The following is a 10,294-nucleotide window of genomic DNA, read 5'->3' as shown; positions in this document are numbered from 1 at the left end:
ACCAAGTGTTAAATGAATTTGATACATAAGCCATGAAAATTGGAGTTTAAGTCACCGAATATTACAGCAAGGCTTTGAACAGATTATTCTGAGTTCTCTCGCGGTAAGTCTGTTAAGAACTTGAAACATGAGGGTTAATAGCATACTTAGATAGAAGATTATCATCCCTCCAAGCAAATAGTACAAGATTCTTTTTTCCCCTATAGTTGTTCTCAGGATTTTCTGTAGCAACATAAAGAAAGAATTCACAAGTTAGAGTATTTAACATCTACACTGGGAGACCAGATAATAGAATGGTATAAGATAGCCCTGGGAAGTTACCAGCACACGTGAATCAATTTGACAATTTTGTATTGTAGAACCCTGTGCAGTTACCAACATAAATGAATCAGTTTGTATTGTTCATGTGGAAGTATCTAATAAAAAAGAGAAGGTGCACATCCAACTTTAGGGACCATAAAACAGGAGATCTTTTCTTTAGCTGTGGACATGTTATTCATAGAGGCTGGAGAAATTGAAGAAAGGCAAGAAGTGAGATTTTCATACACATCCTCGAGAAGTACGTGAACACAGGATGCGGTCTACCTTCTGCATTAATAACGGGGAAGTTTACAAAGTATCTGGAGAACAAAGTTGAATCAACTGTTGCAGACCTATACATGGAAACACAAAATCTCAGAAAATTTAAGAATCCCATCATACTAGATTAAACTCATCAGACATGATAACTGGATCTGCAGGAACAAGTTAATATACGCTGTGAGCAAAGACATACATGAGGGCTACTTTTAATCTGGGTGTGGATTTGGTGGACTTGAGCAGCTTGTTATTCAAGCAGGTTCTTCCGATTCCCAAGCGAGTAGAAAACCACCCTGTTATAAATCTAAACAATCAATTCAAATTGAACGTAGATGGTAGTCATGGCAGTGGTATAGTGAAAAAGACTACAGGGATATTATTTATGAATAAAGCATTAGTAAAGACACGTATGCATGACCAACTCACCAACGGAGAACGCTAGTGTACTTCATCAACTATTACATGGGTGATACACTGATACTGGTGTTTGTCCCCATACAGAGTTAAAGAACTCCCATGAAAAGAAAAAAATCAAGACTAATAAATATCTCTATTGAAAGGATAAATAAACTTTAGGCAGATTTTTCAAGCAAAAAACAGAGGGCGTCGATAAAGAAAAACAACTTACTGTGAGTTTCCTCGGAAGAATGCCTGTAGTGCAAAAGGGAAGACTAGTTTTCTCATTCCCAAATATCGCGGAAAAATATGCACAAGAATTCCAAGCATCAGAGAGAATATTTAGATAGAGGACATCTATTATGTAAACCAACATATGTAGCTAAACCATAGAATTATAACTTGAAAATAATACTTTAGGGGCGCAAAGCATAAAGAAAGACTATCTGTGACAATTCAAGGAAAGAAATCAAAAATGTTATTCCGAATGTTAGTTTGAGCGCTCAAAAAACACAATACGAGTCAGCAAAACGTCTTGCACAAGAAGAGTGAAGGATTAACAATTCTCCCCCTTAATTGTACCAGGACAAATCAAGACCAAGTTCAGCATGCGAGATGCTAAAAAATAGGCTGGACAATATGGCACTCCAACAAGCTGCTGTTTCAGTAGGCTCTCTCTAATCAAAATCTTAAAGGTTTTTTTGAAGATAATTGGGAATCTAGTTTCTAGCATGTAATTTTGTTTGTATTTTGGGGAAGGTTTATTTTTAGCTTCTCTTGTCTGTGGTTTGAGGTTGTAACCACAGAAACTTAAGAAAAGCTCCTTTCTTGTATCCTTTGGTGCCTCCTTGGCACTTTGCTATCCAGTTTAACCCCCACTTTAAAGAAAAAAAAGAAGAATATTATCTACCCTTTGAAAAGCTAGAACTACTAAAAACTAGGATTGTCACATTGATGCCTCCAACTTAGAAGTTAACTATAAACATAACTCGTGAAAATCTAGGATTTAGAATAGAGAAAAATAGCATGCGGTTTGTTCTTCTTCAGTCAAATCAAGAGTGGATAAGGGAAAATACTAATACATTAAGAACTACATCATTTAAGAAGACATAGCAAAGTTGATTAATTTAGTGTTCAATTCTGTCTCAAAACCACCAATTCCAATATTACTAAAAACGAACATCTGGTTCAAGCAGTAGTTCGAAATAGTTCAAGTGACATAAAGCGTTGTTGTCCACCTGTTGCAAAACTAGCAAAAGTGACTAGATTAGCAGGATGGTACTCTACTATTCTCTTTGGGAATAATGTAGTACAAAGTTATGCAAAATGTTATAAACATGAAAACCAAAGCTGAAACAGTAAAATTGTATCAAAGTATTTAAAGAACCCAATAGAAAATATTAACAACAGTTTAAATAGGAAGGTAGTTTATATATGAACTACTAGAAGAGTTTACACGTTCAATTTATTTCCAAAGACGCACATAATTACCTTGCACTATCAAGCTGAACTTGGTAACCAACCAAGGAACCATATGATCCTGTCATCCTGGAGATGGCTCACATCGATCATCAGATACTCTCTCTGCAACAGATTTTGGCTACACGAAGAAAATGAAATTAAACTGTAGTCAATATGCAAATGGCTAAAACTTCCGCGCGTAACAATATTGTAAGGAAACTATAGCTTGCATTTTTCACTTAAATACTTCACAAGACTTGTCGGTGGCAGTTCAAATAGGCATAATATAACCAATTGCAAAAGCATGCCATTACTCAAGAAGAAGCAGGTGATCCCAAACCTTATATCTTTGTTTCTTTGATTTCTTCACTTGTTATTGTCTTAAAGTGCTAGCTGTTTCCTCATAGATATCTGTTCCTATAAGTTCAATACAAAATAAGGAAAGACAATTGACAAAAAGATAGACAAAATGCTGGAAGCTATAACAAAAAAAACGAGTAGATCAATTATAATATAACCCGGTCAACCCATGTGGATTTAATGAAAAGCGTGTTAGCGTATAAGATGAATATGTGACATGACATCAATCTGATTGCCCAACATCGGTTGTCAGAATTAATTTCGACTGCAAAATCCGAACTGTAAACTTACGGAATCATCTGATGGGGTAAACAGCATGCTTGAGGTCTTACAGCCAGAAATGTAAAGGACAAAAATTAGAACTTCCCAGGGATAAGAAAGGATCTCAAGCATACAAAGAAAGCATGTATTTTTTTTTTGTTATACTCCTTAAATTTACTCTGGAACCCTTTTGCTACATTTGCTCCAATTTGTTGTGTACCTCTTCCTCTTGCTGTTGCTCCATATACTGACGAATCCAATCAGCTTGAGACGGTTGCTGCAAATCCAAAGTCAGTCTTGTCGTCAACATAGCCTTTAGTGCTAATAGAAACTCCATGCATTAGCTCATCAGTTACTCTAGATTGATTAATGAAGAAACCCAAATACCCAATCATCTGTACAACCAGATGTCAATTGGTAAAACAACAAGTAGCATTCTCACATACAGAAAAATCAAAATCAGGTTTTGGGTTCTTCAAATTTCATGAAATTGAAGTTCGTTCTGAGATAATCAAACAAATTGTTTACAAATTTCCATCAAATATAATCAAACTAGCAAATTACATGTTCACTGTTACTTCAAATTTCCGTAGATTCGACTAGAATCAATCGATTTCAGTATCTTTTTCGCTAAAAAAAATAAAATAAATCAATTTTCAATTCTTGAAAATTGAGTTAATCAATCACTGTATACTTCAAATGTCTTCCAAAACAATAGTTAAACGTTCTCAATTGAATAAAAGTTTAATCTAACTCCGTCAATTACATAGCAGAGGGTAAAATCCTACCATTACAGTAGCAGAGACGAGCTGAAGAAAACAGAGTTATAAGAAATCTATGAGTCATATTTACAACACATGGTAGTGAAAAAGAAAACACCCAGAACATCAAAAATCCACAAACCCAAAAACCAGTAGAGGATGTAGAATTTTCTCCCTGTTTTCTAGAAAAAGATGAAAAAAATCTAAAATCTAAAATTTATACAAAATCTAAAATCTAAGAGAAGAAAACCCACAATGATTATGAAGAGAATAAACCTTAGCACCATAGATAAGAAGAAGATTCTTTTGATCTCTGTGTGTTTTTTCGCTACACGTCTTAAAATGGTTTTTTTTTTTCTTTGCTGATACAAACAGACCGAGTGAGTGAAGGAAAAAGCCAGATTGTATAGACAATACGGCATAAACTAGGGCATAACCTCGGATTCTCGAGCTACTTAAATGTCTAAAACACCCATCATTAATTTATCACTACTGCATGACGTCACTAATATATCTGATTTAGTTACATTTGTTATGAAATGTTATGATATTTCCAAACAGTAAACTGATTTCCAACTGATTTCCGAAACAGTAAACTGCTCCACTAACTTTATAGTTTGTCCACTAACTATACTAAGTAGTAATTAGTACTGGCATATATATGGTGAGGGTAACATACTAGTTATACATACATGCACTAGTGTGTGTATTTAATAGGAAGCACTAAACTGACTACTAGAGTTTGGAAGTGAAAGTAAAGAACTGGTTCTTATTCCTCTTGTTGTTACTGTTACATTTCTCTAATGTTCGCTTATCGTTTACAAGGTACCACAAAGGGTATTTATAGCCTACAAAATATGATAAGCAAAGAACAATTACAAGACACGTTTGAAGTTGCCTCCATAATCAGTATACAACACTCCTCCTTGGATAGTCCACCGTCTAAGAATATTGCCTCATTAAAATTTTATCAGAAAAATCCGGAGGGATAAAAACTGGTCGAAAGAAGAAGAATGCAACTGTTGGAGCCTTGTGATAATGATTGTTTACGAATTTTCTCCCCTTGTCAACGAAAATCGTTGGTGGTAGAACCTGACTTAATAGTACTGATTCCGCCAAAATTCTATGGATATCCATCTTTTACATGATGTTCACCGTTCTAAGATTGTTATATCATTAAAAACCTCGTCAGTAAACCCAGAGGGAAAAAAGCGTGAACGTAGGAAAACATGAGTCCTCAAAACAGTATTGGACCCCCAGATGTTGCCTCGTTAAAACCTTGTCCGGAAAAACCCAAAAGGACAAAAAATCAAGACGAAGGAAAAAGAGTACAACATGTCGAACTGCGGATATCACTGGAATCGCATGCCTCGTTCAAACCTTGACAAGGAAATCCCAGTGGGACAAAACCTTGACTAAGGAAAAAGAGTACACTGTGTAATGTCCGATGTTCCCATATCCATAGTCTTCCATGGCTTTACTCCCCCTGATGAGAAGCCTTCTCAGTTGATCATTGTGTCTGATGATACTGCATGGAGACCACGAACCATTCTTGAATGTCTTCAGCAACTTCCTTTACTTGTGGAACTTGGTCCTGTTTTACTCTGTGCAATTTCGTAATGATCATCTGATTGATTCGGCCATTTATTCTCAACTAGCTTTGTCTGAATAATCATAATCGATCGGAGGATGAAAAAGTATCATCTACTATCAAACTATTAGCTAGGAAAATGTTTAGCTGCATCAACAAACCTGCCAAAAATAAAAACTTAAACAGTATGATTAGCTTTTCTCTGTGGGAGACATCCAGCGATCTTTCATAAAAAAGATCAAGCTTAATGGTACCACGAAGATGAAGGGGTTATCTTCGGACCAATGTCTCGATATTGGTACTGGGACAGAGCCATGTTTACCACAAATCCAATATCAGGTATCTATTGCATATTTCAGCTGATATACCATTTACACATCTTTTGTGTAATGCAGACCACAGAGTGATACGCTACCTTTGTTGAGGTGTAAGTCGATCAATCTTAAATATAAGAGATCGAATGACTGAAACAATGTCAGCTTGTCCATTTAAACATGGCTAAACCCTTAAGGTTGACGATATTAATGGACTTCAAGCTACAATTCTCCACCAAACCATGTTTTACCGAGAATTCATCTCGAACTCCTGCTTTAATCATTTTCGTGCTTTGGAGAATTCTTCAGGAGTTCCAATCAAATAGATGTTGTATAAAATCTAGTCAATGCACAGTAAGATGGTTCATAAATCCCTGGATAATATAAGCATTCACTTGGACGATTAATCACTTTCGTCCTTATTGAGCAAATGCATAGACATGGCAATTCTTTTGAAAAACTTCAATAATTTACATGCAGTTTTCTGTATCTAATCTTTCATACATACCTGCAGTAACCATATCAACTAGATGCACATCGAGTCCTTAAAGACTGCCAGAAAAATACCAAAAAGGTAGTTGCATCCATAATAGGGAATACGTTACAAAGAAATCCATCTCAGGTTCCTATAAAATACTTTGTGCCATTAGTTAACTTTACTTTTCTCACTATGCACATACACCCACCTGTAACCACTAGGGGTTACATTATCGGAACTGCAAACACCCACCTGTGGCTAAGAGTAGCTCACGTTATCAAGTGTTTGGCCTGCAATACCAATGTTATGCATTTTGCAAGAAATTGGTATTCTACTTAGATCTCTCCTTTAACCAATCATACCTTTGATGACATTCCCTTATAAATAATGGTTTAACACCAACATCATCTATGATAGCATCATTATATACTTTTGAGTATGTGACCAACAATCATTGTATTACGATCACAAATTTCCATGTTGCATACATGTCTTATGGAAAATCCTCTCATTTTGAGGTTTCACAGCCTTTGCAGAGACATTCTCTTAATATGAGAACTATACTCAGAGAATTCAGATCCTATGATAGTTTCTTTGAGAGTGATATCTTTTAATGATTGCGATTGGCTTTCAGGAGGAGCATAATATTTCGAGTCAACTTATCATTCATGCTCAAGGTGTGTTTTAGCTAACAAACTAGCTACTACATTCACAGCTTCTCAAGGAATCAATTTAATTTGCAATTTCTGAAGATATCAGATCTTCTGTATGTATTTCACTGATGAAAGCATTAAGATGAGATACATCCTGGTTTATCTTTGTGCAAACCAGGATACTTCACGCCGTTTTTCAGGTTGCAGCCTTTCCTCCCTCAAACGGTGGGAAGACTTTCTCATCAAATTTGCAAAATCTTGCAGTAGAGTAGCAACAACAATGGAATGTAGTACGTCTCAAACAGAAAACATGATAATTGTTTATGAGCAATAAGTTCAAATGCTTGATGAATGAATAAACAAAAACCATTCAGTGAATGCATAAGAACAATAAAATACTCACCATCAATGCCCAGAGCATCACTAAGGTGATACAACATCAACGACTAATACTCAAGAGTTTCATTTCAAATCTACACAGTTACGTACCCAGGTGATATGTCGAGTCATTTATGACTACCAGACCATACTTCCATCAACCTGGTCAGTATATGTGGAAACTCGTTGTCAAGATGGTGTTGAATAACAAGCGACCTTATTTTTCCTCACTGCGATCTTTGATTAGCATGAAATACGTAACCAATGCTGAGACTAAGGTCTCAAGAGAGTACATAAGGGAGAAAACACATTAATATGGACCGAGGTCCATACTTGCCAATCATATAAACTTTGTCGATAATTCCTTTACAAAGGGGGGTATTCATCCACATCGATTTTAGTAGCTACTCTGAGTATTATCGACAATTAGTTAACAATCAGTTAATAATGATCTTATATCATTCTCTAGAGTACGAGGACATCCTAATCCATATTGGTACCAAATTTCAATATGCGGATATTTTTTCTCAAAAGATATCAACGCAACTTTTATGGACGTGCTCCTCGTCCGGAGAGATATCAACTCGTCACTCAAAGAAAATATGGACGTTATCTGATTAGATTGGCATACCTCAAACTAGAGGTTTTCTTCTATGCTTCTAAGCATATATTCAGACGAAACAGTCGCCGCGATTCTATGGCATGCCTTGCAAGGACTTTGATTTACGCCGAATCAAGCAAGCGTACTCTTGCTAAATTTAGCAGCAGAGTAATCTCCAACACCTCAGGCACTCTTGGTGTGAGAATTAAGATGAGACACAATTGGAATTAACCAATACCGTCGAAGATTCTCCCCTTGATCTTTAGGAGGGAATGTATCGTCATCAGAACACTCAGTTCTGCATGGCTCAACCTATCAAATGAGCAACTGGGTGCAGAAAAAAACAATAACACGTAACCCAAGAGAGGTAACTGATCAGGTTTCTTCTCTCGTCTACTGTCCAGCTGGAATAATTTTAAGAATTTACATTTCCATGTAAAATTAACAGTAAACTGTATACGAATTTTGTGACTGTAGACACTATCTCAATATCAGTATGAGTCCTGCCAAGACGACCGATAGAGATTCAACAAAATGAACAGCATTTCAAATGCACGTATCGTGTCTTTTATGTCACAACGATAGCAGAGCTCTACCTAGATCAAAGATGGATTATTCAAACCAATCATTGTTACCGTCCCGTATTTCTCCACTTCTGGTGGTACGGGGTTTACCAGGTTCTCAAACCTGATAATTATTGTGGTTCCCATATTCAAATATGCCTACCACAATTGTATTTTTCATCTTTGCCAAATATAGACTTATTTGCATAGGTACTGCTGCAAATTTAATTCACCAAATTCGTGATTTTAGGTAATAGCTCAGGCGACAAGAAGACATGATATTAACTCTAAATATCATTTACAACAATGCAACACTTATTATCGCTCGACGTTTGTATTTCTACGAGGGGCAGTTAACATTTGCAACACTCGTTGTTGTTGGCCCAACATATACAAAGTGCAAATTAAGCACTAGATCTTTAAAGCTCGTCGATGCGTATAATTGGCGTATATAATGCACGTCGTAAAACTAGCAAGGACACATAAGGGCGCAAAATGTGCGACTCTCCTTATTGCTCCCCCAATATTATATACGGCGCATATGTTTTCTATAAAATCAAGCCGAACTATTTTCCACAAAAATCAATGGTGAAACAAGAAAAAGAACACTCAAAATGCAATATATACGGTTCTAGCATAATATCGAAAAATCTCCAATTTCGTCCATTAAGCTCGACGAAATATTAATTTATCAAAGTTGAAATATGAACACATTCTTTAACCTTGAAAGAAATTGTCTCAATATCAATTATAGGGCATTTCAATGACCACTGATAGAGATTGGCTAACCTTGTTAACCTGGTGTCCATTTTTCATCGCATTCCGACCTAAGGGGAACGACTTTGAATTATGAAGATTACCATAGGAATATAAAATTTTGCTATCCCAAGGATGCAGTAATTTCTCGCTCCATCGATATTAAAAACCGTTAACACCACAAAAATTAGTGATGTACCAACAAAGGTAATTTTATTCTCTACGGTATCCAAATGGAAGCGGAAAACCTTTTGTTGGGTGGCTAAAGCGGAAAACAGCAAAACACTACAGAACTCAAATATTTGGCTAAATTCGGAAATCGAATAATTCCACAAATATGAGTCAACGCTATACCTACCTATTTTGGATATTTCTTCATATACCGCATAATTTTCTGTGCCCCGAATAGCACATGCAAAATACGGTAAGATGTCCAACTTCCTCTTTAACAAGTCATAATCAAAATAGGAAACAAAGTTAGACATAATAAAAGTTTAAACATATAACTACTCAACAATATTTGAATAAAATATGGAAGGGTTGAAGAGAATTATCCTTTTCCGTATCGTCAGTCTCTGACGATTACCAAAGAACAATTCATGCTGATAACGTGTTATGAAATGGTATGATATTTCCAAACACTAAACCGACTTCCTTAACAGTAAACTGCTCCACTAACTTATAGTTTGTCCACTAACCATACTAAGTAGTAATTAGCACTGGCATATACATGGTGAGGCTAACATACTAGTTATACATACATGCACTAGTGTGTATTTAATACGAAGCACTAAAAGTGACTACTAGAGTTTGGAAGTGAAAGTAAAGAAGTGGTTCTTATTCCTCTTGTTGTTACTGTTACATTTCTCTAATGTTCTTTTATCGTTTATAAGGTACCATAAAGGGTATTTATAGCGTACAAAATATGATAAGCAAAGAACAATTACAAGACACGTTTGAAGTTGACGTGTCACCATTAGCTGACAATTAGCTCTTCACGTTTATCTCCACTTGATTAAGTCGGCTGGTTAAGTCGGCTGGTAATTGGTTGGTCGGCCACTAACTTCACGTATTTCGGAGAAGTCTAGGTACTATACGGTGTGCCAGCCATAATCAATATACAATAACAATTTTTTATGGTC

This window comes from Papaver somniferum, chromosome 8 (assembly GCF_003573695.1).
Source record: "Papaver somniferum cultivar HN1 chromosome 8, ASM357369v1, whole genome shotgun sequence".
NCBI classification, from domain to species: Eukaryota; Viridiplantae; Streptophyta; class Magnoliopsida; order Ranunculales; family Papaveraceae; genus Papaver; species Papaver somniferum.
The sequence above is the reverse complement of the archived record's forward strand: the minus strand, read 5'-3'. Positions refer to the sequence as shown.